This window comes from Ixodes scapularis, unplaced genomic scaffold (assembly GCF_016920785.2).
Source record: "Ixodes scapularis isolate PalLabHiFi unplaced genomic scaffold, ASM1692078v2 PGA_scaffold8__174_contigs__length_109621045, whole genome shotgun sequence".
Taxonomy (NCBI): domain Eukaryota; kingdom Metazoa; phylum Arthropoda; class Arachnida; order Ixodida; family Ixodidae; genus Ixodes; species Ixodes scapularis.
Window position 1 is genome coordinate 21297366 of NW_024609883.1, and position 10803 is coordinate 21308168.

Consider the following 10803-nt stretch of genomic DNA (forward strand, 5'->3'; position numbering starts at 1 on the left):
AAGCCTCGTATGATTCTACAAAAAATGAGCGGTATACTAAGCCACCACTGCGTCGAGAAACACTCCTTTTAGAAAAAGTTTGGAATGATTCAGCATCTCGCGAGCTTCGAGTGTGCACGCGGCCAAAAGCACGACAGAAAGCAACAATTACGTCCGGCCGTCTGGCTGCCGAGCGCCGAGCATCAGCTTCCATATAGGGCACGCTCCTTACGTAAAGAAATATCCGCTAGACGGGCCGAGCACGCGCCCAAACGGCCATACGTGTGCAAAAGGCCGCCGCGCCGCACGCACCACTCCAGCAACCTACACTCTAAAAAAAAGGGTGTAGTGGGTACACCCACAGGGGGTGTACGTGCTGCCACATATACTATCCCATAAAGGTGTACAAGTACACTTCAAAACGAGGTGCATATATACACCCTCTTTAGGGGTGCATATGTGCACTTTTTTATACACCTTCAGCATTCGGGTCTGCACAGATAACCTCATACTGGGGTGTGTCATTACTCCTTTCTTACACCCTCGCTGTCGTTTCGGTGTGCAGGTACACCCCAATTTAAAGTGTACAAGTATTCCCTTCTCTACACCCACCAACAGGGTTTGCTATTACACCGTTGTTTACACCCACCCCGCTCATAGGGAACAGAGTTTCCCCCGCCAACAGGGTTTACTATTACACCGTTTTTACACCCACCCCGCTCATATGGAACATATATACACATGATTCAATGATGTACCATTACACCTCTTTGTGCACCCACCTCAAGGAAACCTGTAAAAAATGTCCGCGCCCAGGTGGTTGCAAAAAGGCAGGTAAACAGACACAACGGATTGTTTTCGAATCTCCTATAAGTTTATTAGACAGCCTATTCCGTAAACAAGTACAAACGTGCAAGCAATCTGTGATATGTGAAGATGTACAACACAGCTGTTACACAACTGAGGAGATTACTGAGCGAACAAGAACCGGGGTGATTCTTAGGTAGTGTCTATTCTCTCAGCAGCCGGCAGAATTGTTTACCCGAAATCGTGCCGGCAATTGCCACTCAGCGGCGATATAATCACTTCATCGAACGACGTTTCATCGACAGCTCAGGTTAGGTCCTCTATAAGCATCTCAGATCCTCTATAAACATATCTTCTCTCTTTTCTTTTTTTTTTTTTGTGATGAGTTACCCCAGACTATATGCGCGAGGTGATATATACGGGTATCACAGGTAGGGTGAACATTTTTTTAATGAGCCGCCGCATACTGCCGCCACGAAGCGACGTGAACGGGTGGGCTGGGTTTGTGAGCACGCGCCTCAGAGACGCACGCACGACGAAATGTCCCTACAGCGTGTATTTCGCGTAACGAGTGATGGTGAAACGCTAGTGCCGACGAAACGTGTCTAAAAAAACGTGTATCACCGAAAACGTGTCCATGAAACGCGTGTTCACAGAACGCCGGGGAATAAGAAAGTCACCTGCAGTTACCACATGATTCTAGACCGCTAATGGCAAGCGACTGCCGATAGAATTTCGGGGAAATTATTCTCCCGGCCACTAGGAAATAGACACTGCCTAATTTTAGACGTAATCCGGAACGGAACGGTCAATTGCTGCAAAGGAGTAGGTTGCAGCGCACTTACGATGAAAATACCGGACTTGAAATATGTAATCCGAGATAGATGTTGACACGGGCACTGCAGAACCACACAAACACAAACACAAACACGGGAAGTAAGGGGCCTGTGAAGATTCAACACGATGTGCAAGAAGAAGTAATTTGCCAAACCGAACACTAAACGCATCACATGAATTCCTTGGGCTTTTTGAAGAAATCGCTTGTTGCCGATGTACGTTGGACTTTTCAAACACTGGAAGCCTTGGTACACTCGAATACGTTGTCACGAACGAAATCTCTGGCAGCCCCGTTGGTCGCAGCACAGCACACAAGAAACTAGGCCGAGAATCAGACATTCCCGGATCGGAAAGAGCTACTACGTCACCGTGAAACCTTTGCCACATGATCACGCTCCTGCCATTACCCGCGCCCAGACAGCGGACTCAAGGATCAGAAAAGCCTCCTGGGGACCTATGTTGGACTTTCGAGAAACTAGAAACAGAAGTGACGTACCGGCAGGAGGAGCGTAACCAAGCAACGGCGCGCACCGCGAAACCGCCTTCTTTGACGCCGTGACGACACTGCAAGATTGGCGTCTGTCACTCACTTGAGAGGCGTCAAGAGCCAACCCCCGCAGAGCGGAAGTAGCTACGCTGTCCCCCTGCCGTACCTACGCTTTCTCGGCGGTACCTATCTGGAACCTAGTCCCTACGCAAGCGTCCGTTTCTCTGGCAACCGGAGGAGCATTTTCTGCTTTTAGTCAAGTGATAGCAGCCAATCCCTTGCGGCGGCGACCTTCACATCGGCTCTATTTGAAAGAAACTTGTCAAACTAAAAAAATACACGTGTTCTATTGAAATAAACAACTGATTTTGTAGCGGTTCCAGAAAATATTAGATAGAGTAAACTCGCATAAAAGGCTAGAACAACATGCGGGACGCGGATGAGCGCCTAGTTCAAATTACTGGCGCTAATGACTGCTCAAGAAACAGGAGGATGTGGCCTCTCTGGTACGCGGCGCAACTAAGCTGAGCCCGGCGCTGTCCAGAGTCGACAAAGTTCGTCTCTGGAACGAGCTAACCTCCCGGCTCAACTTCCTCGGGCCTCCAAGGAAGCCTCCAAGGAAGGAGCCGGAAGGTTGGAAACGCTACTGGGCCATGCGGGTGTCGAAGGAGCGGGCGCGGGTTACGGAGCTGGCGAAACAGGCGAGGTAATTTGCTTAGTTTACCAAGCTATTGAATTACTTCCTCTACCCGCAGGCAAACGGGAGGCGGAGGCGCCCGGGTGCGCTCGCTGGCGTCATCATACTCACGTATTTTGGCGCTGGTGGGCGAGGACTCGGCCCTGGGCGCTCCCGGGTTTTCTTTATTTGAAACCAAGAGGTCTGCACTCTAGCCACAACTTGCCACCCGCCTGAAACTGGCCTCCCGGTTTGCCATTTTTCTTTTATCGAAATAAAGTGGAGATTTGGGCCAGTTCGTTCATTGCAAACAGAAAAAGTGCCGAAAAAAACAGGGACGCAGCCGAAGGGAAACAGGACAAGGTGCACTCTCAACTGAAGTTAAATTTTCAATAAACTTCAGTTAAGAGTGCATTTTGTCCTGTTTCCTTCGTCTGTGTCCCTGTGTTTTTCGTTTGTTTTTCTTATATCATTGTTGATCTCAACATTCCTCTACTATGGAATCTCTCATGCTTCCATTTGTGACAAAAGACACACGAAATGGCAGTGTGCTGAATTAAGTGAAGTGTAGTGTGAAATAATGTCTGTGAGATATCCTGGATAATGACAAAAAATTTATACGGTGTTTAATAGTCCATGCTCAATTTTAAAGAAAGTATTGCAACCTGTGCTTTGAAACATGTTTATTTTTCATGTTACGGCATTGTTGTAAAAAAAAGAAAGCACTTTCAAAGACACTGTTTGTTGTCTTCTTTATACATTCAAACTGACACAAATCCAATATGCGATTATCGAGTAATACGCCTGGTCCTGTGGTAACCATAATAGATTGTAAAATGGAACGGGGCAATGGAAGTGTAGAGAAAATGAATCGATGTCCAAACCCGATACGAACAATATATTGCAGTAAAAGAAGCAAAACGGGTCTCACCAGTAGCCTCATTGAGTTATACGTTTCCTGCAAGGGCGAGCCAGATGCCCTGTTGGCTAGCTACATAACCCACAAAACATTCTGTTATTGTTCCAGGCATTTTATGCACCCTGCTTGCAAATTAAAAAAAGCTCTATCAACATCACCGTGATGCATCAAATAGCATTTCGGAGGCGGTACTACATGTCCATAAAGGTAACACGGTGGTTGTGCGACGAACTGTGCAAGGCATTGGAGTTGACACTGTGGAGCTTATGGACGGCCTTGACTGTGGAGCAACACGTGAGGCACATACTGCCACGGAGAGCTTCTCTGGTGGCGAGGGCGTCAGTCGAGGTGAGGACGACGAGGGGTGTGCAGTCGCCGGTGGCGTCCCTGGTTTGCAGGAGTGCCACCGTGGCGAGGACGATGAGGGGCTCCCTGTCGCCGATGGTGTCCGTGATAGGCGGGACCTCCATTGTGGCGACGGACTCCTTGGCAATGGTGGTGTCCCTGGTGGGCGCGACTGCCATCATGGCTTGCGTGAGGGTCGGAGGAGGCACGGCTGTGGCGGGTTCGGAACTGGGCAACAAGGCGCTGCCTCAGAGCCCTCCCCCTGTCCGAGAGGCTGACCCGAGGGTGGGCAGGAGCTAGCCTCTCGTCATGCGCCACTGACCCCTCCGAGCTCGGCCCAGATTCCAACCCTGGCTCGTGAGTTTCCGGTTCTGCCTCCCTCGATGAAAGTCACATATTGTGGAGCACTGCCCAAGACGATATAATGACGGTGGCTGTTGTTGGATGCTAATACAGAGTCCGGTGTCTTTGCAGACACTTGAATCTGCTTTTCAACAGCCCAATGCAGCGCTCCACAATGAACCTTATCGAAGAATGTGCCTTATTAAACCGGCCGCAAGCGGTGGAGGTCGCGTGGAATCCAGGGACAGGGGTGATGAGCCAAGGTTCCAAGGCATAGCCGCTGTCACCTGCAGAGTCGGAGAAGAAAATGTATGATATTAATGCTGTTTTTTTTTTTTTAAGAATACTTCAAGGACAGTTGAAATATACCCGTCGTGTTCAGACATAGGCTGAATATGACCCACAATACCCGTAAATGACAATTTCACATTTGTATTTTGAGCACCTGGCAGTTCCCTCGAGCGAGAAATACACGTTTTGCAGCCGTTGCTCGTTGGTCCAGCCATTGTGGCGGGCGACGCGTTCGAATTGGTCGATCCAATCTTCGACGTCTTCGTGGAGTTCGCCGTGGAACGGAGCAGCCGTCCGTGGTGCGACGGGCAAGTAGATGACAGCAGAAGCGGCCTGCGTCTGCGACTGGTTGGCCATCGTCGGCTGCCTGGTCCTAGGTGGTAGAAGTCCGTATTCCGGGTGTAGCCCTTGGGTGCGGCGACTTGATCGAGTCTCGATCTGGTCTTCGTTGGGTCCTCGGAAGCTTGGGTCCGGACTTGTACTGCGGGAAGTCGGAGGGCTGCGCTGCACGGACATGCGGTACCCCGCACCTCCACCAGAATGTCACGGATGACAAGTGACGAGGCGGCAAATGACCGAGTAAACTGAACGTTTAATAGGGCGAACTTGTGCCCGAAAATAAAGTAAATAGAAAGATAACAATAGAGCGTCGCGGGCGTCGAAGGCGGCGAAGCGGCAAGATCGAACGCTGATGCGAAACAGACTCGACAAGGTTGCGGGTGGCCTCTTATCTAGAGTGAATCACTATCTCGAAGATTCGGCGGAGAAGGTTCGAGCGTAGCGCGCTCGGGGCGAGAATGAACGCGCACTTTCTAGAACAACAGAAAACGATAGAAGGTATGTCCGCAGCAAGAATAAACAAGAATCTTCTACAAGTTCGTGACTCTGCGCGCGGCATTATCCCCCCCTTTAAAAGCGCATCGTCCCGATGCAGCACAAAACGGAAAACAAAAAACAAAAGGACAGCAGAATTGCTAGTCAGAATTCACAGTCCACAGTTCACTCGTCGACGAGAGTGGAGAGTCCTATCGTTCGTAATACGGCTTGAGGCGCACGACGTGGACTACTTCAGGTCGCGGTTGACGTCGTCTTGATGGTGGAGTTCCGTCGGGAAGCACCTCGTAGTTTAAGTCCCCGAGACGGCGAAGCACCTTGTAGGGTCCAAAGTAGCGCTTGAGAAGCTTCTCGCTGAGACCGCGGCGCCGTATTGGTGTCCACACCCATACCCGGTCTCCGGGTTGATAGTGGGCGTCACGCCGGCGAAGATTGTATCGACCGGCGTCGACATGTTGCTGGTCTTGAATTCGTAGTCTTGCTAGCTGGCGGACCTCTTCTGCCCGTTGAGCAACCACCTGGGCGTCATCGCTTCCGTCGTCGACTGGATCGTGCGGCAACATAGAGTCTAGCATAGTCGTCACCTTCCGGCCATACACCAGCTGGAAGGGCGTCATTCTTGTGGTCTCTTGTACGGCCGTATTGTAGGCAAATGTGACGTACGGCAAAACCTCGTCCCATGTCTTGTGCTCCACATCGACGTACATGGAGATCATGTCGGCGATGGTCTTGTTGAGCCGTTCCGTCAACCCGTTTGTCAGCGGATGGTATGCAGTTGTCCGACGGTGGTCCGTCTGGCTTAGACGAAGGATCTCCTGGGTCAACTGCGCCATGAACGATGACCCTCGGTCTGTGATCAGGACTTCGGGGGCGCCATGCCGGAGGACGATGGACTCGATGAAGAACTTCGCGACTTCGACAGCAGTCCCCGACGGAAGGGCCTTCGTCTCGGCGTAACGCGTAAGATAATCTGTGGCGACGATTATCCAGCGGTTTCCCAGGGTCGACGGTGGAAAAGGGCCCAGCAAATCCATTCCAATTTGCTGGAACGGTTTGGTTGGAGGGGGAATCGGCTGAAGGCGACCTGCTGGCTTTGACGGCGGTTTTTTGCGTCGCTGGCACTCATGGCACGAACGCGTGTAGAGATGGACGGTCTTCGGCAGCTTGGGCCAGTAGTATTTTTCACGTATTCGGGCTAGTGTTCGGCTGTAACCGAGGTGTCCTGAAGTTGGGTCGTCGTGGCAGGCTTGGGAAATCTCTTCTCGAAGGCTGGTGGGGACTACCAGGAGCCACGGCGAATTATTGGTTCCAAAATTTTTCTTATAAAGTACACCTCTTCGAATAGCGAAGGTCGGCAGGACTCGTGAAAAGATACGAGGAACGGTACTTCCTCGTCCTTCTAGATGCTCAATCAGGGCGCGGAGCTCCGGATCGTTTCGTTGAAGTCCTGCCATGTCGTTGGTGTCCACGGCACCTAGGAAACACTCGTCGTCATCCACGTCGGTACAGTCTGACGTTTCGACGGGGGCTCTGGACAAGCAGTCGGCGTCGCTATGTTTCCGTCCTGACTTGTAGACTACGGTCATGTCAAATTCTTGCAGTCGAAGACTCCATCGAGCCAGGCGTCCTGAAGGGTCTTTGAGGTTTGCAAGCCAACAGAGCGAGTGTTGGTCTGTGACCACCCGGAACGGGTTCCCGTATATGTAGGGACGAAACTTTGTGATCGCCCATACAACCGCGAGACATTCTTTTTCCGTCGTGGAGTAATTTTTCTCCGCCTTTGACAGTGTCCGACTTGCGTACGCAATGACTCGCTCCGTGCCTTCCTGTAGCTGCACCAATACCGCACCAAGTCCGGAGTTACTTGCGTCCGTGTGAATTTCGGTTTCGGCGTGCTGGTCGAAATGTCCGAGGATCGGAGGTGTCTGAAGTCTTCGTTTCAGTTCGTCGAACGCCCGTTCTTGTTCTTCTGCCCAGTGAAACTTCACGGCGTCTTTCGTAAGATGTGTGAGGGGTGCCGAAATTTTTGCGAAATCTTGAACGAAGCGTCTGTAGTACGCGCACAGCCCCAGGAATCTGCGGATGGCCTTCTTGTCCGATGGTCGAGGGAATTCGGCTACGGCGGATGTCTTCGCGGGATCAGGGCGTACTCCTTCGCTACTAACGACATGACCAAGGAACTTAAGTTCGCCGTAGGCAAAGCGGCACTTCGTTGGCTTGAGTGTGAGCCCTGCTGTCTTGATGGCTTGGAGCACGGCCCTAAGCCGTTTCAAGTGCTCGTCGAAGTCGTGCGAAAAAACGACGACATCATCCAGGTAAACAAGGCAGCTCTGCCACTTCAGTCCCGTTAGTACGGTATCCATGACCCGCTGGAAAGTCGCCGGCGCCGTACAGAGTCCGAAGGGCATCACCTTGAACTCGTAAAGTCCATCGGGCGTGACAAAGGCAGTCTTCTCGCGGTCCCGTTCATCGACCTCAATCTGCCAGTAGCCACTCTTCAAGTCCATCGACGAAAAGTATCGGGTGTGGCGTAAACGGTCGAGGGTGTCATCTATGCGGGGAAGCGGATAGACATCTTTCTTGGTAACAGCGTTCAGCCGCCTGTAGTCCACGCAGAACCTAAGGGTTCCGTCCTTCTTCTTCACCAGCACGACTGGAGAGGCCCACGGACTGCTTGAAGGCTGGATAATATCGTCGTCAAGCATTTCTTGAACTTGTTTCTGGATTGTTTCCCTCTCCTTCACCGAAACTCGGTACGGCGACTGATAAATAGGGGGCACGTCATCGTCAGTAACAATTCGATGCTTCGCAACCGCTGTTTGGCGTAGCCTTGACGATGTGGCGAAGCACTCACTGAACTCAGCGAGAACGTCAGTCAGCTGTCGTCGTTGTGGGGCTGGGAGGGATGGGTCGATGTCGAGCTTTGACGGCGCGGTTCCCTTGTGGTGCGTCGGAGAGGCGTCTTCTGAGATCACGGCGATGGCGGCCGAGTCCTGAATTTCCTCGACGTAACCCACAGCTGTACCCTTTGTAAGGTGCTGCGACTCATGCCGGAAGTTGGTGACAAGGGCTACGGTATGCCCGTCCTGGAGCTCGGTTACGCCTCTTGCGATACCAATCCCTCGTCCAATGAGAAGTTGGACGCTTCCTTCCAACAGTGCTATCCCGCAGGTGGCTTCGTCGGTCCCGACGGGGACGAAGACACTGGACAGCGGCGGCAGGTTTACGTGGCTGGTAAGGACTCGCACTGCAGCTAACATCGCTCTGGGATCTTCCGCCGAGGGAACAGGTTTCCGAAGAGTCAGCTTGTTCTCCCCAAGGTCGATGATGGCGCCGTATTCACACAAAAAGTCCATTCCGAGAATGACGTCTCTCGAACAGTCTCTCAGAACGACGAACTTGACAAGGCAGGTTTCACCGTGGATCTCGACGCGAGCAGTGCACCTGCCGACAGGCGTGATGAGGTGTCCGCCGGCGGTTCGTATCTGTGGTCCATCCCACGACGTCGTAACTTTCCGAAGGCGACGAGAGAGTCTCCCACTCAAAACGGAGTAATCCGCTCCGGTGTCGACGAGTGCTGTCGCGTCGTGGCCGTCGATGATAACGTTGAGGTTATTCGACACTGGTACAGAAACGTCGTTTCGGGGCGTTGCGGCGTTAGAGTGGGAGAGCTCCGACGATCTTGGAGGATCTTGGCATCGTTCGTCTTCGGCAACATCACCTCCCGGCATTGCCGCGCCTAGTTTTCCCGACGGGACGTGATGGGTGACAGGCTGTCTCGGCGAGACCGGCGGAAGGGTGATGGTGAGCGTCGGGGAGATGGCGAACGGAATACTCGGCGGGGAGAAGACTCAGGAGATGAAGAGCGGCGGAGGTAGTCCTCGATGTCCCGAGGTCGCTCTCCAAGACGTGGTCGAGGGTCGTTGGGTGCGAACCCTCGTAGGCCCAGCTGGCGGTAGGGGCATCGTCGGTAGATATGGTCGGCTTCCCCGCAGTGGTAGCACAACGGGCGTCGATCAGCCGTCCTCCACACGTCGGTCTTCCTTGGCGCAACTTGTTCTGGACGAACGTGCGCCCGACCTTCCTGGCGTCGGGAATGCTGCGGCTCTGGAAGCACACGTCGGGGAGGCGCCATGTACGGACGCGGTGCTGATGGTGCTCGGCGGAGCATTGCGGCGTAGCTCACAGCGGGCTCTTCTGGTGCTGCTACGGTGGCAGGAGCCTCCGTTTGGATTGCCCGCTGAACTTCTTCGCGGACAACTTCGGCTATTGACAGCGAAGCCGGTTGGTTGGCAGTAGGCTGGAGCTTCCTGAGCTCTTCTCGGACGACGTCTCGAATTACCTCGCGAATGTCTGGGAGACTGGAGCCCAGGTCGAAGCTAGACGGCGCAAGGGCAGCGAGGCCGGGTGGTCGATGATAGTGACTGGCTCGGGCTTGCAGGGCACGCTCGATGTTAGTCGCCTCGGTGACAAAACCTTCGACAGTTGTCGGAGGGCTACGAACAAGGCCGCCGAAGATGTTTTCTTTCACGCCCCGCATGAGAATTCTAACCTTCTTCTCTTCTGTAGCCTGAGGGTCGGCGCGGGCGCTCAGGCGCAGAACGTCTTCCACGAAGCCGGTGATGCTCTCGTTGGGGCCTTGAGTCCTGGTACGCAGTAAGTCTTCGGCTCTCTCTCGGCGGTGCTGGTTCACAAATGTCGCCTTCAGCTGGCTCTTGAAAATGTCCCAGGATGTCAATGAAGATTCGTGGTTTTCGTACCAGCACCTGGCAGTTCCCTCGAGCGAGAAATACACGTTTTGCAGCCGTTGCTCGTTGGTCCAGCCATTGTGGCGGGCGACGCGTTCGAATTGGTCGATCCAATCTTCGACGTCTTCGTGGAGTTCGCCGTGGAACGGAGCAGCCGTCCGTGGTGCGACGGGCAAGTAGATGACAGCAGAAGCGGCCTGCGTCTGCGACTGGTTGGCCATCGTCGGCTGCCTGGTCCTAGGTGGTAGAAGTCCGTATTCCGGGTGTAGCCCTTGGGTGCGGCGACTTGATCGAGTCTCGATCTGGTCTTCGTTGGGTCCTCGGAAGCTTGGGTCCGGACTTGTACTGCGGGAACTCGGAGGGCTGCGCTGCACGGACATGCGGTACCCCGCACCTCCACCAGAATGTCACGGATGACAAGTGACGAGGCGGCAAATGACCGAGTAAACAGAACGTTTAATAGGGCGAACTTGTGCCCGAAAATAAAGTAAATAGAAAGATAACAATAGAGCGTCGCGGGTGTCGAAGGCGGCGAAGC

General features: G+C 53.2%; 1 pseudogene; it reads right to left on the reverse strand.

Annotated features, from left to right (window-relative positions):
* Nucleotides 1-4044: 4044 nt before the first annotated feature.
* On the reverse strand, nt 4045-4563 carry LOC121833508 (annotated as a pseudogene).
* Nucleotides 4564-10803: the final 6240 nt, after the last annotated feature.